A 25,358-nucleotide genomic window follows, 5' to 3' on the forward strand; every position below is an offset into this window, starting at 1 on the left:
ATATATATACACAGTATATACATATGATGGGATGTCTAGACATTATGGACAGTATATGGATAGAATATGTAGTATATCTGTAGAATACATAGGATATAATAGCGTATGTACAGCAATAGCTAAATAGGATGGCCTTGACTGGAATACAGTATATACATATGAAGTGGGTAAAACAGTATGTAAACATTATTAAAGTGGCCAGTGTCCCATGACTATGTACAAAGGGCTGAAGCCTCTTAAGTGCAGGGTTGAGTTCCGGGTGGTAGCCGGCTAGTGACAGTGACTAAAGGTCATGGCAGGGTACTGGGCGGAGGCCGACTAGTGTTTACTATTTAACATTAAGGTGGCCTTGAGATAGAAGCTGTTTTTCAGTCTCTCGGTCCCAGCTTTGATGCACCTGTACTGACCTCGCCTTCTGGATGGTAGCGGGGTGAACAGACCGTGGCTTGGGTGGCTGAGGTCCTTGATGATCTTCTTGGCTTCCTTGTGACACCGGGGTCTATAGATGTCCAGGCAGTGTGCCCCCGTTGATGTGTTGGGCCGACCTCACCACCCTCTGGAGAGCCTTGTAGTTTGCAGAGTTTGCAGTTGACGTACCAGGCACAAATACGTTTGTGAGGGTTTTAGGGGCCAAGCCGGATTTCTTCAGCCTTCTGAGATTGAAGAGGTGCTGTTGCGGGTGAACCATTTCAGATTTTCAGTGATGTGTATTCCAAGGAACTTTTTTACCTTCTCCACTGCGGCTCCGTCAAATGTGGATGAGGGCGTGCTCCCTCTGCTGTCTACTGAAGTCCACGATCAACTCTTTCATTTGTTGACGTTGAGGGTGAGGTTATTTTCCTGGCACCATTCCGCCAGGGCCCTCACCACCTCCATTTAGGCTGTCTTGTCGTTGTTGGTAATCAGGCCAACCAGTGTTGTGTCGTCAGAAAACTTGATGATTGAGCTGCAGAAGTGTGTGGCCACGTAGTCATGGGTGAACAGGGAGTACAAGAGGGGGCTGAGCATGCACTCTTTTTGGGCTAAAGTGTTGAGCAGAGTGGAGGTGTTGTTGCCTACCTTCACCACCTGGGGATGAAGTCCAGGACCCAGTTGCACAGGGCAGGGTTCAGACCCAGGGCCCCAAGCTTAATCATGAGCTTGGAGGGTACTATGGTGTTGAAGGCTGAGCTGTCGTCAATGAACAGCATTCTTACATAGGTATTACTCTTGTCCAGATGGGATAGGCTAGTGTGCAGTGTGATGCCGATTGCATCATCCGTGGATCTATTGGGCTGGTATGCAAATTGCAGTGGGTCTAGGGTGTCGTGTAAGGTGGAGGTGATATGATCCTTAACTAGCCTCTCAAAGCACTTCATTATGACAGAAGTGAGTGCTATGGGGTGATAATCATTTAGTTCAGTTACCTTTGCTTTCTTGGGTACAGGAACAATGGTGGACATCTTGAAGCAAGTGGGGACAACAGACTGGGATAGGGAGAGATATGTCCGTAAACACTCCATTCAGCTGGTATGCGCATGCTCTGAGGATACGCCTAGGGATGCAACCTGGGCCGGCAACCTTGAAGGGTTAACACGCTTAAAATGTCTTAGTCAAGTTGGCCATGGATAACGTGAGCTCACCATCCTCTTGAGCGGCGGTGGCCCACGTCGGCGGATTGTGTTTTCCTCGAAGCGGGCGAAGAAGATGTTTATCTTGTCCTCCTAGGAGCAAGACGTCTGTGTCTGTGACATGGCTGGTTTTCCCTTTATAATCCGTGATTGCCTGGAGTCCCTGCCACATACTGTATGCCTGTTTGACTGCCTTTTAGGAGGGCATAACTGTTTTGTTTGTATTCCAACATTTTCCCATCTTGTCGTGGTTAAATGCAGTAGTTCATGCCTACAGTTTTGCGCAAATGCTGCCATCTATCCATGATTTTTGTTTTGGATAGGTTTTAATCATCAGAGTGGGAACAACATCCCCTTTCCAATTACTCACCGTGTCAGTGTATACGTCAATGTTATTTTCAGAGGCAACCCGGAACATATTCCAGTCACGTGATCAAAGCAATCTTGAAGCATAGATTCCAATTGGTCAGACCAGTGTTGAACAGTCCTTACCATAGGTACTTTCTGTTTGAGTTTCTGCCTATAGGAAGGGAGGAGAAGAATGGAGGCATGATCTGATTTGCCGAAGGGAGGGCGAGTATGGCATTGTAAACCATCGTGGAAGGGAGAGTAGCAATGGTCGGAGCAATGAGAGTAGCAATGGTCGGAGCAATGAGAGTAGCAATGGTCGGAGTTTTTGATGCGTGAGTAGCGCAGACAATGTGTTGATAAAACTTCGAAAGCATTTTCCTCAGATTTGCTTCGTTAAAGAGCTACAATAAATGCAGCCTACGGATATGCGGTTTCCAATTGGAACAAAGTCCAGTGTAGTTCCTTGAGTGCCGTCGTGGGTACCGGCTTGAGGGTGAATATACACTGCTGTGACGATGACCGAAGATAATTCTCTCTGGAGGTAATGTGGTCAGAATTGGATTGTGAGGTATTCAAACAAAAGGACTTGAGTTCTTGTGCGTTGCCAAAATCACACCATGAGCAGTTAATCATGAAACATACACCTCCGCCTTTCGTTCTCCTGGAGAGTTCCTCATTCCTGTCTGCGCGATGTACTGAGAACTCAGCTGATAGTATGGACTGGAACAGTGTAGTGGAAGAATGAGAGAAGGTGATAATCGCAACTAGCGACTGGCTAGTATGAGAGCACAGCGTGATGATTCAATCACGATTTATGACATAATTTGGATGGCAGACCATATGTGGGCTATCACAGGGGTAGAAAACACCTTACCGGTGTCAATTTCGATGACGAGACGGTCACTGTCGCCAGGAGAGATGTGACGACTGATTAACCTTTAATTTACTAAATTAATGTTACTGTGTGAATTAAATGGTCATGTTTGGATTGTTTCAAGACTTCATAAAGAGCTATGGCATTTCATTGTATGGATGCTATGTATGTATTGTTATGCTATGGATGTATTGTTACAGAGAAACTGTGTTATTCTTTCCGTCAGACGGAGGTTAGTTCAAAGAGGAGCGACACCGGGGTGTGCTCTTATCATACAGAGTTGAGGTGTGATGATTAGACTAGAGAAGGTGTGTGAAGTCATATGCATTTTGTTTTAATGTTTTGGGCCATGCAAAGTGATGGTAATTAGACTATAGGAGATACTGGGAGTTAGTGATCTTGGAAGAATAAAATTTCTATGCTGTTAAGACTTAGGATATTTTGAATTCTTTATATCGTGAAGATTTCTGGTATGTACCATTTGCTTATTGAATTCTTATTGCGTAACTGTAATACATCTGATTACTTTTCAAATGGATACGAACAGCAGTCCTCACATTTCTGAGTAATATTCCTTGAATTATTATGTGGTAAACATTATTCACAATACACATGGCATATATGCTCGGCCTCTAACTGTTTATCTCTGAGCTAAGGTTAGCTCAATCATTTAATTCTAAGACATATATTGCAAGATATTAGCTCTTTGTTCCTAGCTTCTTAATAATTTGCATAATGGTAAAACTTGAGAGGTGCATCTTATACAGTTGAAGTCGGAAGTTTACATACACTTAGGTTGGAGTCATTAAAACTCTTTTTTCAACCACTCCACAAATGTCTTGTTAACAAATTATAGTTTTGGCAAGTCAGTTAGGACATGTACTTTGTGCACGACACAAGTCATTTTTCCAACAATTGTTTACAGACAGATTATTTCACTTCTAATTCACTGTATCACAATTCTAGTGGGTCAGAAGTTTACATACACTATGTTGACTGTGCCTTTAAACAGCTTGGAAAATTCCAGAAAATGATGTCATGACTTTAGAAGCTTCTGATTTGAGTCAATTAGAGGTGTACCTGTGGATGTATTTCAAGGCCTACCTTCAAACTCAGTGCCGCTTTGCTTGACATCATTGGAAAATCAAAAGAAATCAGCCAAGTTGTAGACCTCCACAAGTCTGGTTCATCCTTGGGAGCAATTTCCAAACGCCTGAAGGTACCACGTTCATCTGTACAAACAATAGTACGCAACTATAAACACAATGATACCACGCAGCCGTCATACCGCTCAGGAAGGAGATGCATTCTGTCTCCTAGAGATGAACGTACTTTGGTGAGAAAAGTGCAAATCATTCCCAGAACATCAGCAAAGGACCTTGTGAAGATGCTGGAGGAAACAGGTACAAAAGTATCTATATCCACAGTAAAAAGAGTCATATATCGACATAATCTGAAAGGCCGCTCAGCAAGGAAGAAGCCACTGTTCCAAAACCGTTATAAAAAAGCCAGACTGCGGTTTGCAACTGCAGATGGGGACAAAGACCGTACTTTGGAGAAATGTCCTCTGGTCTGATGAAACAAAAATAGAACTGTTTGTCCATAATGACCATTGATATGTTAGGAGGAAAAAGGGGGACGCTTGCAAGCCGAAGAACACCATCCCAACCGTGAAGCAGGGGGGTGGCAGCATCATGTTGCGGGGGTGCTTTGCTGCAGGAGGGACTGGTGCACTTCACAAAATAGATGGCGTCATGAGGGAGGAAAAGTATGTGGATATATTGAAGCAACATCTCAAGACATCAGTCAGGAAGTCAAAGCTTGGTCGCAAATGGGTCTTCCAATGGACAATGACCCCAAGCATACTTCCAAAGTTGTGGCAAAATGGCTTAAGGACAACAAAGTCAAGGTATTGGAGCAGCCATCACAAAGCCATGACCTCAATCCTATGGAAAATTTGTGGGCAGAACTGAAAAAGTGTGTGCGAGCAAGGAGGCCTAAAAACCTGACTCAGTTACAACACCCCTTCTGTCAGGATGAATGGGCCACAATTCACCCAACGTATTGTGGGAAGCTTGTGGAAGGCTACCCGGAACGTTTGATCTAAGTTAAACAATTTAAAGGCAATGCTACCAAATACTAATTGAGTGTATGTAAACTTCTGACCCACTGGGAATGATGAAAGAAATAAAAGCTGAAAAAAATCATTCTCTCTACTATTATTCTAACATTTCACATTCTTAAAATAAAGTGGTGTTCCTAACTGACCTAAGACAGGGAATTTTTACTACGATTAAATGTCAGGAATTGTGAAAAACTGAGTTTAAATGTAATTGGCTAAGGTGTATGGATACGATTATGGGCCTTTGGCATTCACATGGAAATGGAGTCAGATTGATAAATGTAGCAAGCTTTATTGGAGTTAGATTTTTTTTATAGTTTGTTTCAATATCTGTGTTTTTATATGTACATGAATGCTATGCAAAGATAAACCAAATACATTTTTTCTGAACTAATCCAATCTATTAGTTGCTCCTGTTACTGAAATGGTTGTTCCAGTTTAGATGGTTTAGGCAGTCTAACCCTGGCAGTCATTCTGAATGCAGATTGTGGGAATCCACTCTGGCTGGATTCCAATTGCAATTAAACATCACTTTGTAAGACAGCAAAATGTGACTTGATGCTGGTTTTTAGTTTTAGTTTATGCTGATCAACAGTAAAAACACAATGAAGGCCGGTTAACAACAGAAACACAACAAAGACTGGTCTGCCAGCATAACCAGCTAGACCATACTGGTTGGCCAGCAAAACCATTTAGACCATGCTGGTCAGACCAGCTTGACCAACATCCGACCAGCACTGACCAGCATAGACCAGCATGTACCAGCATGGACCTGCTTGAAATGTATGCTGGTCTATGCTGTTTATTTCCAGCAGGGGAGAGGTCTTATCCCACCACAGCCTTTGACAAATGGGAGAAAACAGCCAAAAGTAACAGCACTCCCAATGCAAACGCATTTAGGCTTTTATGGATGACCTACGGAGACAGCAATAATATGCAGCCCTGCAGGTTGAGATGACACCCGTTTAGGGGCTCGAGGCTTGGTGCTTGGGGCTAGGAGCTAGGCCTGCCAAATTTGACCTAGGTTCTCTGTGCCACATCCACTGTGGAATGCAGGGAATTTCCCTGTCTCATGTGCCATGTTGGAGCTAGAGAGAGGGGGGGGTTGACCTTAAAGATGAGAAGAAATAATTGCAGCTCAGAGTTTATCTGAGGGGTGGGGGCGGTCTGGATCCCGTTCCAAAAGAGGACCCTCTTATTCATTCCAACTGTTATTATTCTTTGGACTAGAGAGACGCACAGAACACGGTAAGCTAAAAAATAATACGACATTAGAGCTCATAGACACGTCAGATTTGACATTTTTGCTGCCATTTTAGACATTTACTTCCCTCCACCACCACCACCACCATCCCCATCCTCCACCACCCTCCCCATACTCCACCACCACCACCCTCCCCATCCTCCACCACCACCACCACCACCCTCCCCATCCTCCACCACCACCACCACCACCACCACCACCCTCCCCATCCTACACCACCACCACCCTCCCCATCCTCCACCTCCACCACCCTCCCCATACTCCACCACCACCACCACCACCCTCCCCATCCTCCACCACCACCACCCTCCCCATCCTCCACCTCCACCACCCTCCTGTCTGCAGTGTTGGGTAAACAAGGCGGAACCCTCGTCAGCATGGCTGAGCTGGCGGCTCTTGACAGAACGCTGAATGAGTGATTTAAGGTTTCAAGTGAGAAGCTTTCACAGGTAATTAACCTTCTGATGGGTGTGCATGTGGGAAGACAGGGATCGAGGGAGAGGGAGGAGAAAACCTCCCTACATCACGTCACCATTTCAAGTTGAGACAGTGTGGATAGTTATGGCATCAGAGCTTAGCATACTAGCATGGGGCTTCACTCGTTCTTAGCAATTGTTGGGACTGAAGGTACCGAGGAGAGTATATCCTTCTGTCCTCACCTTCACAGTCCAGGAATTTGTTTCCGTAGAAATATGACTACAGTGTCTCAACATCAAGCCTCTTCCATATGTGGGTACAGTTGGCCAACAATAAGGGTGTAAGAAAATATGGATGAAGTCCCACTGGACAGATGTCTCAATGTTCCATTGCACTGCATCTTCATTTGTCTTATTGTGGAATGCAATGTGGGATAGGGGTTAGTCAATGCAATGTAAATAAATATATGGCTTCACTTGGAGCAGATAGGAATATACCGTGTTTGGGTGTGATATCATTTTCATACCCTTGTAGATTAAAGGAATAATTCAGGATTTTGGCAATGAAGCCCTTGATCCACTTCGCCAGAGTCAGATGAACTCGTGGATACCATTTGTATGTCTCTGCATGCAGTTTGAAGGAAGTTGCTAACTAGCATTAGCACAATTGCTAACTAGCATTAGCACAAATCAAATCAAATCAAATCAAATGATTTATATGGCCCTTCGTACATCAGCTGATATCTCAAAGTGCTGTACAGAAACCCAGCCTAAAACCCCAAACAGCAAGCAATGCAGGTGTAGAAGCACGGTGGCTAGGAAAAACTCCCTAGAAAGGCCAAAACCTAGGAAGAAACCTAGAGAGGAACGACTGGAAGTCTATGGTAACTGCCAGCATTCTAGTAGATACCATAGACTTTCAGTCATTGCGCTAACGCTAGTTAGCATTTGCTCGCAAAACTATCTCTTGTAAAAAACATTTTTTAAACAAAATTAAATCCCCATGAATACAGTATCTTCATGAATAATTCTGGAAGCCTGAAATGTAACCGGGTAAACGCTACCCTCAGGAAGACGTGCCACCTCTGGGACTACCTAAACACTACTGACTACTTCACCCTGTGAAATGTTCAAGAAGTTAGCTGTTAAGCTGCATTTAAATATGAGCTAATCATTCCTGCTGTAAATTTCCCTGACGTTTGTCGTTCACACTGGGAGGTCAGGGACTGTAGGGATACGTCCTGCGGATTTGTTTTAGGCCAGAGAGAATGAAGTGAACGGAACTTACACACACACACACACACACACACACACACACACACTTCCCGAAGCAGCCCCATTAGCAGTCATCAATGCTCTCCTCTCGCAGGCTCCCCAGGTTTCCCCGGTAACTTGATCTGTGGCGTGCTGAAAGCCAGGTCCTCACCTGTTAGCAGAAAACCCACCCATGAGTCTTCTGGCTCAGTCTGTGGGCTATTTTTCCCTGGTTTGCCACCCAGGCAGAAATGCATGGGACAGACAGTGAGACAGTGAGTGTTGGAGTGATTCATGTCCTGATAATTACACACTGTGTCCTCTCATGGATGTCAGCTGACAGTACAGACTGACTGACTGCACGGTTAGACTGGGAGGGTGTTGACAACGTTTGCCATTACTAGTTTGTCCACCAATAGACAATAGTCTACAGGGAAACAGATTTGATATGAATACATAAGTGATTTCTTAACAATATTGAATCTTTTTAATATACAGTTGAACTCTGAAGTTTACATACATTTAGGTTGGAGTCATTAAAATTCGTTTTTCAACCACTCCACAAATTTCTTGTTAACAAACTATGGGTTTGGCAAGTCAGTTAGGACATCTACTTTGTGCATGACACAAGTAATTTTTCCAACAATTGTTTACAGACAGATTATTTCACTTATAATTCATTGTCTCACAATTCCAGTGGGTCAGAAGTTTACATACACCAAGTTAACTGTGCCTTTAAAAAGCTTGGAAAATTCCAGAAAATTATGTTGTGGCTTCAGAAGCTTCTGATTGACATCATTTGAGTCAATTGGATGTGTACATGTGGATGTATTTCAAGGCCTACCTTCAAACTCAGTGCCTCTTTGCTTGACATCATGGGAAAATCAAAAGAAATCAGCCAAGACCTCAGAAAAAAAATTGCAGACCTAAACATTGTAGATCATTGTAGACCTCCACAAGTCTGGTTCATCCTTGGGAGCAATTCCCAAACGCCTGAAGGTACCACGTTCATCTGTACAAACCAGGCACTTCCGGGTTGGAGCGAGCGGTCGCATCTGCACTCGGTCCGCAGGTAGTATTACATTTCATTACATTTCATTATAGTACAACGGTTTGATTTGTCTAATCTTAGCAATTTCTTCTTAGCTAAGCCGTCTTTGTATCATAGATAATTGCGTAATTATCGTATTTCGTCGTCCTAACGCAGTCTACACTGCCCTGCAGCTAGCCAGCTAGCTAACGTCCACCGTTAGCTAGTGGATTAGCAGCACAACTATTACACTCAACTGAACGACTTGATTAGTGTAGTGTTAGCTAGCTACATAGTTGTCTTTGCTGTCTTCATACCCAAGATAATTGTGTAGTTTAGAGTGTGTAGTTTTAAGTCCTTAACATAGGAGACTCTGCTAGCTAGCCAACAGCTAGCCAACGTCTACCGAACAGAACTTCTGCACTCAACAACCGGTATTTCGCTCGCTCCACAGGTAGTATCACATTTTCATTTCATTTCATTACAGTACAACGGCTTGATTTGTTTGATCGTAGCTAGCTACATAGCTAGCTACATAGCCGTCTTTGTATCAAAGATAATTGTGTAGTCTAGAGCGATTTCCTAGGTTAGCTAGCCAGCTATTGTCGTTCTTTTCGCAACGTAACGTAATCAACACTGCTATAGCCAGCTGCCCCGAATAGCAGCACAGTAGAAACATTACACTCAACGGAACGACTTGATTAGTGTAGTGTCAACAACGCAGCCAATGCCAGCTAGCCTACATAGTCAACAACGCAGCCTCTGCCAGCTAGCCTACTTCAGCAGTACTGTATCATTTTAATCATTTTAGTTAAGAACAAGCTTAACTTTCTGAACACTCGTGACGTGTAGTCCACTTGTCATTCCAATCTCCTTTGCATTAGCGTAGCCTCTTGTGTAGCCTGTCAACTATGTGTCTGTCTATCCCTGTTCTCTCCTCTCTGCACAGACCATACAAACGCTCCACACCGCGTGCCACCCTAATCTGGTGGTCCCAGCGCGCACGACCCACGTGGAGTTCCAGGTCTCCGGTAGCCTCTGGAACTGCCGATCTGAGCCAACAAGGGTTCATCTCCGCCTATGTCTCCCTCCAGTCCTCGACTTCTTGGCACTGACGGAAACATGGATCAACAGACAACACTGCTACTCCTACTGCTCTCTCTTCGTCTGCCCACGTGTTCTCGCACACCGAGAGCTTCTGGTCAGCGGGGTGGTGGCACCGGGATCCTCATCTCTCCCAAGTGGTCATTCTCTCTTTCTCCCCTTACCCATCTGTCTATCGCCTCCTTTGAATTCCATGCTGTCACAGTTACCAGCCCTTTCAAGCTTAACATCCTTATCATTTATCGCCCTCCAGGTTCCCTCGGAGAGTTCATCAATGAGCTTGACTTGATAAGCTCCTTTCCTGAGGACGGCTCACCTCTCACAGTTCTGGGCGACTTTAACCTGCCTACCTTTGACTCATTCCTCTCTGCCTCCTTCTTTCCACTCCTCTCCTCTTTTGACCTCACCTCTCACCTTCCCCCCTACTCACAAGGCAGGAAATACGCTCGACCTCATCTTTACTAGATGCTGTTCTTCCACTAACCTCGTTGCAACTCCCCTCCAAGTCTCCGACCACTACCTTGTATCCTTTTCCCTCTCGCTCTCATCCAACAACTGCCCCTACTCGGATGGTATCGCGCCGTCCCAACCTTCGCTCTCTCTCCCCGCTACTCTCTCCTCTTCCATCCTATCATCTCTTCCCTCTGCTCAAACCTTCTCAACCTATCTCCTGATTCTGCCTCCTCAACCCTCCTCTCCTCCCTTTCTGCATCCTTTGACTCTCTATGTCCCCTATCCTCCAGGCCGGCTCGGTCCTCTCCTCCCGCTCCGTGGCTCGACGACTCATTGCGAGCTCACAGAACAGGGCTCCGGGCAGCCGGCGGAAATGGAGGAAAACTCGCCTCCCTGCGGACCTGACATCCTTTCACTCCCTCCTCTCTACATTTTCCTCTTTCTCTCTGCTGCTAAAGCCACTTTCTACCACTCTAAATTCCAAGCATCTGCCTCTAACCCTAGGAAGCTCTTTGCAACCTTCTCCTCCCTCCTGAATCCTCCTCCCTCCCCCCCCTCCCCTCTCTGCAGATGACTTCGTCAACCATTTTGAAAAGAAGGTCGACGACATCCGATCCTCGTTTGCTAAGTCAAACGACACCGCTGGTTCTGCTCACACTGCCCTACCCTGTGCTCTGACCTCTTTCTCCCCCTCTCTCCAGATGAAATCTCGCGTCTTGTGACGGCCGGCCGCCCTACAACCTGCCCGCTTGACCCTATCCCCTCCTCTCTTCTCCAGACCAGAGACCTTCTCCCCTTACCTCACCTCGCTCATCAACTCATCCCTGACCGCTGGCTACGTCCCTTCCGTCTTGCGAGAGTTGCACCCCTTCTGAAAAAACCTACACTCGATCCCTCCGATGTCAACAACTACAGACCAGTATCCCTTCTTTCTTTTCTCTCCAAAACTCTTGAACGTGCCGTCCTTGGCCAGCTCTCCCGCTATCTCTCTCAGAATGACCTTCTTGATCCAAATCAGTCAGGTTTCAAGACTAGTCATTCAACTGAGACTGCTCTTTCTGTATCACGGAGGCGCTCCGCACTGCTAAAGCTAACTCTCTCTCTCCTCTGCTCTCATCCTTCTAGACCTATCGGCTGCCTTCGATACTGTGAACCATCAGATCCTCCTCTCCACCCTCTCCAGTTGGGCATCTCCGGCGCGGCCCACGCTTGGATTGCGTCCTACCTGACAGGTCGCTCCTACCAGGTGGCGTGGCGAGAATCCGTCTCCACACCACGTGCTCTCACCACTGGTGTCCCTCAGGGCTCTGTTCTAGGCCCTCTCCTATTCTCGCTATACACCAAGTCACTTGGCTCTGTCATAACCTCACATGGTCTCTCCTATCATTGCTATGCAGACGACACACAATTAATCTTCTCCTTTCCCCCTTCTGATGACCAGGTGGCGAATCGCATCTCTGCATGTCTGGCTGACATATCCGTGTGGATGACGGATCACCACCTCAAGCTGAACCTCGGCAAGACGGAGCGGCTCTTCCTCCCGGGGAAGGACTGTTCCATGATCTCGCCATCACGGTTGACAACTCCATTGTGTCCTCCTCCCAGAGCGCTAAGAACCTTGGCGTGATCCTGGACAACACCCTGTCGTTCTCAACTAACATCAAGGCGGTGGCCCGTTCCTGTAGGTTCATGCTCTACAACATCCGCAGAGTACGACCCTGCCTCACACAGGAAGCGGCGCAGGTCCTAATCCAGGCACTTGTCATCTCCCGTCTGGATTACTGCAACTCGCTGTTGGCTGGGCTCCCTGCCTGTGCCATTAAACCCCTACAACTCATCCAGAACGCCGCAGCCCGTCTGGTGTTCAACCTTCCCAAGTTCTCTCACGTCACCCCGCTCCTCCGCTCCCTCCACTGGCTTCCAGTTGAAGCTCGCATCCGCTACAAGACCATGGTGCTTGCCTACGGAGCTGTGAGGGGAACGGCACCTCAGTACCTCCAGGCTCTGATCAGGCCCTACACCCAAACAAGGGCACTGCGTTCATCCACCTCTGGCCTGCTCGCCTCCCTACCACTGAGGAAGTACAGTTCCCGCTCAGCCCAGTCAAAACTGTTCGCTGCTCTGGCCCCCCAATGGTGGAACAAACTCCCTCACGACGCCAGGACAGCGGAGTCAATCACCACCTTCCGGAGACACCTGAAACCCCACCTCTTTAAGGAATACCTAGGATAGGATAAAGTAATCCCTCTCACCCCCCCTCCCCCTGAAAAGATTTAGATGCACTACTGTTCCACTGGAGGTCATAAGGTGAATGCACCAATTTGTAAGTCGCTCTGGATAAGAGCGTCTGCTAAATGACTTAAATGTAAATGTAAATGTACAAACAATAGTATGCAAGTACAAACACCATGGGACCACGCAGCCGTCATACCGCTTAGGAAGGAGGCAAGTTCGGTCTCCTAGAGATGGACGTATTTTGGTGCGAAAAGTGCAAATCAATCCCAGAACAACAGCAAAGGACCTTGTGAAGATGCTGGAGGAAACAGGTACAAACATATCTTTTCCACAGTAAAACGAGTCCTATATCGACATAACCTGAAAGGTCACTCAGCAAGGAAGAAGCCACTTCTCCAAAACCGTCATAAGTAAGCAATTCTACGGTTTGCAACTGCACATGGGGACAAAGATTGTACTTTGGTCTGATGAAACAAAAATAGAACTGTACGGCCATAAAGACCATTGTTATGTTTGGAGGAAAAAGGGGAGGCTTGCAAGCCGAAGAACACCATCCCAACCGCGAAGCACAGGGGTGGCAGCATCATGTTGTGGGGGTGCTTTGCTGCAGGAGGGGCTGGTGCACTTCACAAAATAGATGGCTTCATGAGAGAGGAAAATTATGTGGATATATTGAAGCAACATCTCAAGACATCAGTCAAGAGGTTAAAGCTTGGTCGCAAATGGGTCTTCCAAATGGACAATGACCCCAAGCATACTTCCAAAGTTGTGGCAAAATGGCTTATTAAGGACAACAAAGTCAAGGTATTTGAGTGGCCATCACAAAGCCCTGCCCTCAATCCCATAGAACATTTGTGGGCGGAACTGAAAAAGCGTGTGTGTGTCATGTATTGTCATGTTATGTCTTGTTCCTGTTCTTTCTCTTCTCTTCGTTTCCCCCTGCTGGTCGTATTAGGTTACCTTCTCTCCCTTTCCTTCCCCCAGCTGTTCCTCATCTCCTCTAACTACCTCGTTTACTCTCTCCCACCTGTTCCCTTTTTTTCCCTCTGATTAGGTCTCTATTTCTCTCTCTGTTTCGGCTTCTGTCTTTGTCAGATTCTCGTTTGCTTCACCCTTGTCCCGTCCTGTCGTAATCTGCCTCTTCATCAGATGCTACACGTGATCAGGTACCTCTGTCCTCTACAACCCGCGCCTACCCGGAGAGACCAGCAGTCTGTTGCCGCTAACCCTGCTATTCTCCTCTGCTGCTAGAAGGAGACTCTCCTGTAAAGATCAGAGGACTTTATGATTTATTTGTCGCCCTCTCTGCGGGTTGTCTATTTTGTCAACCGATACTTCTGAAGAGGATTTATGTCTTCCCTGTGTTTGGACATTAAAAGACTCTGTTTCTGTTAAACCGCTTTTGGGTCCTCACTCACCTGCATAACAGTGTGAGCAAGAAGGCCTACAAACCTGACTCAATTACACCAGCTCTGTCAGGAGGAAGGGGCCAAAATTCACCCAACTTATTGTGGGAAGCTTGTGGAAGGCTACCTGAAACATTTGACCCAAGTTAAACAATTTAAAGGCAATGCTACCAAATACTAATTGAGTGTATGAAAACTTCTGACCCACTGGGAATGTGATGAAATAAATAAAAGTTTAAATAAATCATTCTCTCTACTATTATTCTGACATTTCACATTCTTAAAATAAAGTGGTGATCCTAACTGACCTAAAACAGGGACTATTTACTGGGATTAAATGTCAGGAATTGTGAAAACTGAGTTTAAATGTAATTGGCCAAGGTGTATGCAAACTTCCGACTTCAACTGTATGTTACAAACAATACTTAAAAATAGAATACTGCCATTATTGATTGGAGTACTAAAATACAGAAGGATAGCCTACAGTAGAGACAATATAATTGTGTGAGCCACGATAAAGCTTCTGATGTTTATCTGGCAGTAATGTTATGGGACATTCACATCAAGCTGGAGGCATTGCAGCAAAACAAAATCCCACAAGGGAGAAACCATTAGAGAAACCAAATAAGAACATGTAGGTAATTATTGACTCTCATCACTGTGTTGTAATTGTCTTATCCATGTACATGACTACCTTGAGGTTGTTGAGGGTGACTTTTTGATTTGACGGGCTCGCTCTGCAATCACAGAGATTATCGTAGTTCTTTTTGATTTGACGGTCTCTCTCTGCAATCACACAGATTATCATAGTTATTTTTTGATTAGATTGTCTCTCTATGCAATCACAGAGATTATCGTAGTTCTTTTTGATTAGATGGTCTCTCTCTGCAATCACAGAGATTATCGTAGTTCTTTTTGATTAGATGGTCTCTCTCTGCAATCACAGAGATGATCGTAGTTCTTTTTGATTAGATTGTCTCTCTGCAATCACAGAGATTATCGTAGTTCTTTTTGATTAGATGGTCTCTCTCTGCAATCACAGAGATGATCGTAGTTCTTTTTGATCAGATGGTCTCTCGGCAATCAGAGATTATCGTAGTTCTTTTTGATCAGATGGTCTCTCTCTGCAATCACACAGATTATCATAGTTCTTTTTTGATTAGATGGTCTCTCTTTGCAATCACAGAGATGATTGTAGTTCTTTTTGATCAGATGGTCTCTCAGCAATCACAGAGATTATCGTAGTTATTTTTGATCAGATGGTCTCTCTCTGCAATCACAGAGATTATCGTAGTTTTTTAAAATCAGATGGTCTCTCTCTGCAATCACAGAGATTCTCATAGTTATTTTTGATCAGATGGTCTCTCTCTGCAATCACAGAGATTCTCATAGTTATTTTTTATTTTTTTCATTTTCTGATTAAAACAAAGCATTTTCTACTTTCTGTCCACATTCAGCGACACTAGATTAGGCACAACAACAAAAACACTATTTGTTTTAGTAATGCTACTGCTAGATAGTAGAGGGTTGGAAGCCTTTCTCATCTTACTGAAAAGACAATGGCAGGTTTACGGTGGTATTGTTTTTTATGGAGGCGAATCTAGATGTAGAATAATGCATGGTGTTGTTACCGTACCACTGATCTATGAGACTCAATAATGAAGCCTTCTCCCAAGGCTCTCTGGGATACATTTAGGACATGCATGGGGAAAACAATGGCGGGTGTATTACCAGAAAAGATAAATCTATCTCATTAATCCTTTCATCTCCCGGGCTGGGAGGCACATCTAAGGGAACATGCTGCAGCAGCCTTGTATGCTCGGATCTTTCACACAGATGGGCAGAGAGGAGAGGAGGAAGAGAGGATGGATGGAGGGAGGAAGGAAGGAGGGAGGAGGGAGGAGGGAGGGGGCTCGGTGTCAATCTGTGCATCATTAGACAGTGCAGCAACTACAAGAGGAAGAGAGGGATTACAAAGATCCAGCTTTCACTACAAAATGATCAATGATGTCTTTGTCTCTTCATGAAAAAGTGATGAATTCTCCTTTCCTCTTTGAAGCCATGCGTTAAAATAAGTCTGCTTTCAGAGGAACTGATGAAAAAGAAGGTGGATGTGTATGTTAATTGAGGCTATGGAACAGTAAGCTGCCCGGAAGTACAGATCAAACTGAAATATGAGCCTTAATGACTCGTACACTTTGGTTACAGCTATTTTGCTTCCCTTTACAAGAGTTAGTTCACTTAAGTATTTTAAATACATATTTGAAATGTCAATCACAAGTTCAAGTATTGATCTTCCCAGATTGTGGTTTTCCGTCCCACAATTCCCTGGTACTCTTACTACCCCTCCAGCGTACAGCACAAATTAGGGCCAGTAAATTCCATTGATTTTGGTCAAATATGCCATTGATTCTGACCATGTGAAATGGACAGGCAGTCCATAAAACAGATAAAGAGGTCATAACGGTTTTATCAGCCTGTAGAGTCCCATGGAAAGCTTTAGGGGGTTGTGAAAGTAGGAGTAAGGGCAGAGCATCCTCCACAGGGCAGATTTGAACGTTCAGTTATAGGGTGCCAGCTTTTCTTTCCTCTATCTCTCTTGAATTATTCAAAAATCTTGAAATGAATTATGTTGGATTATTGCATCTATTACAATTCACAGGTTTAATGACAATACTTCTTGTGCCAGTAATTGTAGACACGCTTCTGAGAAAAAAAACAGAGGTGTTTTCTTTTTTTAAGACGTGAGCTGAAAAGTTCTCAATTTGTACAGTTTACAATAAGCACACATTAATCAGGAGGGCATGATGTTTTATTGTTCAAATGTCCACTGTAAACTTTTTGGACAACATGGATAAATGAAATGGAAATAGACAGAGCTGAAACCTTAGTTGATTACAAATTCAATTACAGAGGTCCTTATGCTCATTTGAGAGGTAGACGGATATCTGATACACCTGAACATAGATTTTCCTTTGGATAAGATCTCTAAATGAAAAGGCTTTGGTATGAATTGCAAAAGGGGGAGTGAATGACATCATACAAAGCGCTTGGAATAGCCATTTATGCTAAATGTATTCATTTCAGGATATTACTGTAATAGTTACTTAGATGTGAGGATTATAGACCCTGAATTGCAATCATTGAAGGTAGCGTCTGTTTACAGGCTCAAACGTTTCCTGAACCAGCTTCATTGCTATAATGTTGCCGTCAGGTAGACAGAAGACTATATGAGTTATTCATCATCCTCAACATATTTGAGTCATTTTCATATTGTTATGATAATGCCCTCCCTCTCTCTTGGAATCTACTATCGTCTCCTCACATCTGTACTTTACAGTTCTGTAAAAGACACAAACCTTTTTGTCTGCAGTTGTTCCTCCGTCTAATGAAAGCGCCTGAATGACTTTAAAACTGGAGGAGAATAGGATGTGGTGGAGGGTGGAGGAGACAAGGTCCAAGAACACACTCGTCCAAAGACAGCCAGGGAGTGGAGGAGTGCCTGTGTTGGCAGGTAAGCGCTATTAATAATGTATTTCTCTCCCTCTTAGTGGAGACTATAGGAGAGGAGAACGGAGGAGGAGGTCTCGGAGACCACGCTGGATGTCAGCCCTGTCAACCTTTATTTTCACCTGTCAGTGCGGTGACTGACGTACAAACGTTTGCTTGCCCTTCCTGTGGTCTTCACCCGCGTGCGTTGCCGTGACAGCCTGCGAGGAGGAGACAGCCCGGGCCTTCGTCTCAGGGTCCCCCTTGCCCCTCCCCACACACACACTACACTCTTTATCTCAGACGGAGTGATTGAGAAAGCAACCGCCTCATCCTTCTCCTCTCGAGACGTCATTTACTCCTCTAGAACACAACTAGTAGCGAGAGAGATATGAAAGGGATGGACAGTGTAGACAGTGGAGGCACCTGTCCAGGATTGGCTGTGAGGGTTTGCAGGTGAAGTTCCTCTGCTTATGCATCCAACCAGTCGGGCCCATACTGTAGACAATAGATCAATTATATTCATCACATGGAGACTGTGTCAGTTGATGGTGAGTTTTGTTAGATTTGTTGCGGTGAAGATGCTCCTTTGTGCCAGTAATTTCCATTTGCCAAGGCCTTCACAGAGTAGAGCAAGCACAAAGCACTCCAAACTACAAGAACACATGTTATATGTATTATATAATGGAACATTTTATAGAATAGATACTTGTAATAATCCAAGTAGAACCATCTGTTATTATCAGTCGGATTTAACGTTCCAAATGTTGGGGTTGCCTTTTTATAAATGTGTGCCTTTCGGTGCTGATTTTAAAAGCATAAGTATTCAACGTGGATATAGCAATTAGCTGGGTCAAATCCACATAATGGCATTCAATTGTAGCTTGTAAACCATTGAAACAGAAATGTCTCTCTGCAGCCTTGGCTTTAAGGTTTGTGGACACGCATGAAAGGTTTCGTCTTTATTTTGCAGATTTTGCTGAAGTATTGAAACCTCCTCTTTGAAAACCGCAAAAGGTTTCATGAAAGATCTTGGAGAGCATACTGAATAGAAGTCGCTGAACATGGCACGGCTGCAAGCAATTGCAACCCCGTTGTTGTTTTTGTATAAAGTCAATTAAAAAAGCTGAACTCCAATCAAAACCAATTGAATGTCAGCGAAATCAGGGCGTACTGTGACTTCCAAAGCAGAGCACATTGAATGCGTCAGATTGGCTATGTCAGAAAGAACTTTGTTAGAATCAAAGACTATGTCTTGTGGTTAAATGTGTTGTCTTTTAGTGTTTTTTTTTACCAATTTCATTGAATTATTTTGAGATTTTCAATCATTACTATACAGTGAGAGCATAATCTTATTTAGCGTTTTTCACATGCGTCAGTAATCAAAAAATAGAACCAAGTTGGAAGTTAACATTGAGTGCTATCTTCACGCCAAAGTGAATAATATCTCCACAAAGTTTTTTGCAAATATTACACCTATATTACAATTTGCAGAAATGTCTGTACTGTACCGAACCAAAACCATCCAGAGATAGATTATCTAACATTCCTCTCACTTTGGGTTGAATCTGGAGCCAAGCATCTCCTTGATGTAAACCAAGAGATGAATGAGATCCTGAGAGTCATTTTGCTGTCTGTGATCAGTCCATTGGCAGCTATGGGTTCTGGATGGGTGGGTGGAGTCCACGTCTCTCTCTGTCAGTCCGCATGGAATCCTGCACTGGGGAACTTCACAATCAGCCTTTGTTTTGGTTGACTCCCTCCTCCTCTAGCTTCTTTTCTGTCATCCTTTGATCACGTCAAGCCCCTGCACTCTCTCTCTCTACCTTCATGAGGTTGATGGGAGCTATGTACGTATAGGACTGCGTTCAGCGAGACGATAGGTATCCCATCCATTGCCCTTGGATCTTCCATCCCTCCACCCCCACACCCTTCCCGACACACCCCAGCCAGGTAGGTGAGCAAAAAACCCTGGATCCTCCTCACAGTGGACCCCCATGTCCCCCTCCACGGGCTAGCGATGCTATCTTCTAACTGAGACAAGGGTCAGCACCTGTGATGAAACACCACACTACTGCAAAGGGACGTCAAAATGTGCCAATCCCTCACCTGGGCTCAGCTCTGTTCAGGAATGCATAGAATCCAAATGTAGGTTGAAGAGGAGTGGGTAAAGGACTTACATTAGGGGAACGATGTATCAAGGCCTTTTTAACGTTGCGGCCTCTTAGCCCATTACTAGTGACAGGGAATGTCCTGGACAGTGGTATGAAGGGAAGGTGACAAGTGGATCCTGCGGAGAGAGGGGACGAGACACCAGTGACTGCATGATTCCTCTTGGCTTAATTAGAGGGTTGGAACGAATCGTATCTCTTCACCTATACCGGCTTACTTCTGCACTGGGATTATATATTGACGAGTAATTTGATTTGGGAGTTTATGTCATCATGTTTGAAAACCTGTGTTTTTTGGATATTGTCACATTGCTCCTTCTTATCAAAACAAACGCAACCACACATTTTAAACTCCCTCTCTATCTTTTTCTGGGCCTCATTGATTTGTGTCTTTGCCCTGTCATCGCTCCTCCTCGGCCTGCCCCCCGCAAACAATAACAACTCAGGCCTGCTCTCTTGCCCTAACTCCAACACAGGAAGTGTAAGTCTGTGTGTGCTGCGCCGGGTGTTGGGTGCTGCTGCCCAGCCTTAAATGCCCCCAAACCCCTCTGTTGATAATATCGATGTAATCCACAGGCATTTTTGAGTGATCCTGCTGTCAGAGGAGCCTAATGACAGGCTGCGGAGGGGGTGATTGAGCCTGCTCTACACAGGGCCGGCCGGCAGCCAGCCAACCAAGTCAGGCATTGATAAAGTGTCACAGACTTCAGCGCTTTGATTAGCCCTTCGACTAATGCCATGCTAAGCAGAAACATTACTCTGTCCCCCGCTAGCTACGGCTAGAGAGAGAGGAGGGCCGGACTGAGCAGGGGAAAAAATATACTCTACAGGGAAATTAACCAATGTGGATGAAATGGTGTACCAAGGAAATTCTTGGATAAATTAACAACGCAATTACATTACATGACACGCAGCAAGATGGATGAGGAAAACTTGGCCGGCATTATGTTCTGTTTTCCAAATTGCAATTTATTTGAGGGCTTTAATGGATGCCGTATTAAAACATCTTGGGCCCCGGTCAGGTTTCATTGTGTGTCACCCAGCCATGATTGATGACCTCCTCTTCCCCGCCCCTCCTCCCCTTCCAAGCTCCATCACACCCTACTTCCCACACCAGTTACTCCCTCCACATTTGCTGGGAATGTTAAACATTAGCTACATTTATATGGATGCAGGAGTAGGCAATTGATTTTCTTATCACTTAATTTCCCTGCTCGGAGGCTGCAATGAGACAATACATTCTGGCCTACTTGGATCCTGATACCCCTTCTCTCTCACCTCATGGTACATTTCTATCAATAATGCCATTTGCCTCAAATCTCGGGCCTCTTTCCTCTCTCTTCATCTCCCTCTGATCTTGCACGGCTTTCCATGTGCTTTTGTTCCAGTTTCAATGATAGCTTGGGCCATTTTGGAAATGAAAATATAATCAGAAGTATTTTTATTGCTGTGTAAGGGACATCTGGAAATCATCCCAGCAGAGCTTACACAGTTATGGCAATATCATAGCGACTATTTCACCATTCATAATTACTCACAGGACAGTGGAAAACCACATGCGTTCTGCTTTGAACTGGGAGAAACTGGTTTTAGGACAGCAAGTGAAACCCATGCAGACAAAATGAAAGCAAACCCCCATTCACTTTTCTCCCTTTTTCCTCTCCTCCTGTCCCACCTTCATTTTCGTTTCCCCTGTTGCTGTGGGATAAGTGCAGTGGAACCTTTTGGGGAGGAAAAGGTTAATAACATTGTGAATAAATCAGCTCTGCAGCACATCCCCTGCATGACATCAGCCCTCCTCCAACCCATGCCATAAACAACCTTGTTTTTTCATGTTTGTTTCAGATATGTGCAAACGGATAAATAATGAATGAGCAGCCCTGACGGGACACATATTTCACTTAGCGGAAACGGCTTTAATGCAGTCGAGGTGGATTAGGCTCGCAATCACCCCGTGGTAAGATGCAGCAAGGGGAAAAGGATCTTCAAACAACATTCAACGCATGTTGGTTGAACGTTAGGTGTGCTTCCTTCCAATGATACTGACCTAGTTTTGAGATATGCCGTTCTCTCTTTACCTGCTTCACTAACTGGAAGGGAATTACTGGAAGGAAGAGGCAGGCTTCATCTCATTATTGTCAACATCTATGGAAATCTAGGAAATGCTGTGTCAAGATCATTTGTTTTAATGATACAAAATATTTTCAGAGATTTGAAGGAAATGCTTAACAAATAGAGGGGAATTATCTAAATTAAGGAATTGATTTTGAAAATGAATAATTGCTTCCTCAATTTGTGTTTGTTTTATCGTATCAGCATATCCCTAAGACATTACATTTTGGCCAGACCTTTTTCCTCAGACTACAAAACTGCTTTGCTTATACATTCCTCAACATTTGAATTAATGTAATTATTTGGACTTTTTGGAAAGGATATAGGCAGAACCTACTTCATATGCGGCTCCATGCAGTTCCGTTCCATGCTCTTTGATTTTAGGTATGCCAAAAGTCTGAGACGCAAGTGCAAAATCTTACCCTCATTCCATATTTATTTACATATTCCGAACAGAAGTGTTCTCATGGTGGTTTGAGGGAAGATTCGGCACGACTTTCCGTTTTTCCCAGGTCTCAATGGTTAAATACAACAACAAAAAAATCAGACGTTTTTTTTGGCGGGCGGATGGCTTTTAGAGGGTTTATCTAAACAAAGTTTGGGGTTTGTAAATAGCCGAGGTTATCTGGCCATCGAGCTGGGCCTCCAGATGCCTGCTGAGACAGACCACCTGCTATGGGAATGCCTTCACTGTGAAAGCAACACACTGAACACAGGCAGGCAGGGTGGAAATGGTCAGGCTGCACTCACTGACTGAATTTCCATCTCTCTGTATCTCATCTTCCTTCTCTTTCTCCCTCGCTCTCTCTCTAGCGCTCTTTCTCTCCCACATCTTTATGTTTAACATGGCCTGACTGAGGATGAGAGGGAGACTTCTCTTTTCCCTCTCCGGAAGACAGATTCCCCTGTTAGGAGAGTTCCACCCCCAATAGTCTTCCCCTACCCCTCACCCCTGGCCCCTGGACTAAACAGCTGGGCAGGAATTGACTCTGCTGCGGGTCCAGACGATCCGATCATGTTAAAAAAATGACAACTCTTTTGAAGTGCCGGGGAGATGGGCTGGAGGTTTGGGTGGGTGTGAGAAGACTAAAACAAAGGTTGTTTAATATGATGGTTGCCAGTGGTAGATACTGTAGATTGAGGGGGATTGCCACAAAAATGTTTTGCTTACAATACAAACCCCTTGAAAAACAGCCTACCGCCTGCAGCCTGAAGCATGAAACATACCTCTGTTTTTGAAAGTCTGAACTCTGAGTGTTTTTTTTTTACATCTCTGCTAGGTCATAACAGTGTTAGTCCGTGTGGGTAAGGTTGATTCAAAGGTCTGTTTCATTTTTAATTGCCATGTACTGTAATATATACTGCACAAAAAAATTAAAACGCAACATGCAACAATTTCAAAGATTTTACTGAGTTACAGTTCATACAAGGAAATCAGTCACTTAGATTACATTCATTAGGTCCTAATCTATGGATTTGTCAGGACTGGGAATACAGATATGCATCTGTTGGTCACAGACACCTTTAAAAAAAAAAATGGGCCTCACAATGGGCCTCAGGACCTCGTCACGGTATCTCTATGCATTCAAATTGCCATCGATAAAATGCAATTGTGTTAGTTGTCCGTAGCTTATGCCTGCCCATACCATAACCCCACCGCCACCATGGGGCATTCTGTTCACAATGTTGTCATCAGCAAACCGCTCGCCCACACAATGCCATACACGTGGTCTGCGGTGGTGAGGCCGGTTGGATATACTACCATATTCTCTAAAACAACGTTGAAGACGTCTTATGGAAGAGAAATTAAGCATTCAATTATCTGGCAAACAGCTCTGGTGGACATTCCTGCAGTCAGCATGGCAATTCCACGTTCCTTCAAAACTTGAGACATCTGTGGCATTTTGTTGTGTGACAACATTGCACATTTTAAAGTGGACTTTAATTGTCCCCAGCACATGGTGCACCAGTGTAAATAAGGGTTTTGTACATATGGAACATTTCTGGAATCTTTTATTTCAGCTCATGAAACATGGGACCAACACTTTACATGTTGCGTTTATATTTTTGTTCAATGTAATATATGTTGTAAATAACAACACATTAGTTTAAGTAAGTGAGGTTAAGTTATTGATTTAGTTTTACTGGAGTGCTGAAAGTGTGTGTGTAATGTATATATAGCCTACATATATAACCTCTCCGAATCCTCTCCAGCACTGCCTGATTGGTTTAAACGGCACTCTTATGATCCTAGGTCACCGTATAGGACTGCTTTGACACTCCTCTTTCATCAATAGGGCCTGGTGCATTGTGGTCGGACAGAACAGACGCCCGTTCCCAGCACTGTTTGAGAGGTCACAATGAGAAGTAGCACAGTGCATCAAACAACCCCAACACCCCCTCACCCCCCCCCCCAACACATCATCTGACATGACACATGTGAGACAACACGGACCACAACAATGGCTGCCTCCCTTTGATGAATTGAATTCCTGAGTGTTTATTTACATCGGAGAAGCTGCCCAGCCGGTCTGCCATTCAGCGTGGCGTAGTTGGGGCTTTGAAGTCGTGGCAGCGTGGTGGTGATGCATCATCTCTCCCAGTGAGATGCAGGGAGGCAGCCATCTTGGGGACAGGCCTCAGACACGACGTTTGATCAGGGAAACTTTCCCCTTGTGTCACGGCTCAGAGCAGCTGCAGAGTGGCCTTCGTTGTGGTACAGTATAGAATCTTGGTATATTGATGATTTACGATGGTATGGAACAGCACTTGACTTGCAATTGACATCAAAGTAATCGGGGTTGGATCCTTTTGAAGCTTGTTGTAGGGGTGCAGGATATTCAAGGATATTTTTGCTCTGATAACATTGAATGGGAATTATTGTGGACATCATTGAAGCCAAAGGAAGTCAGATAAGACTGCGTCTCATGGAGACACAACATGCCCAGTGTGAGCTACTCCAGGAAGTGAGGTCTTTGATATTCAGGGTCCTTGGGACATCCATACCGCATTGAAGTTGAAATTCAAAATGGTTAAGGTAAGGGTTAGGTTAGGATTAAGGTTAGGGTTAATGTTTGTGTAGAGACTTCCCAAGGACCCCAGATAACACCGACCCAGGAAGTGACGTTGCATGCTAGCTCAGTGCTGCCCCCTCTGATTAAAAACTCAAGTTGAAGGCCAACCAGGGTACTGCAGGCTGCCATTAGCAACTAAATTACACTACACTCTTCTGCGTGCGAATTTAAAATAATTGGTTCTAGGACATAAATCTGGTGTATTAGAAGTAATTATTGGTACCATGATTGTCTTCTAAATTGTATGTATTTAACAATGCCTTTAGTCCTGTGGTCGGTAATACAATTCAATTCATAATCCATTGCGCGTCCACTTGACTGGGGGGCAGTTACTACCATCATGTGACTTGTATTCATTGTTTTATTCTGTGTTGTTACAGCATTCAACCCACA

The sequence above is a fragment of the Oncorhynchus nerka genome, linkage group LG18 (genome assembly GCF_034236695.1).
Source record: "Oncorhynchus nerka isolate Pitt River linkage group LG18, Oner_Uvic_2.0, whole genome shotgun sequence".
NCBI lineage: Eukaryota > Metazoa > Chordata > Actinopteri > Salmoniformes > Salmonidae > Oncorhynchus > Oncorhynchus nerka.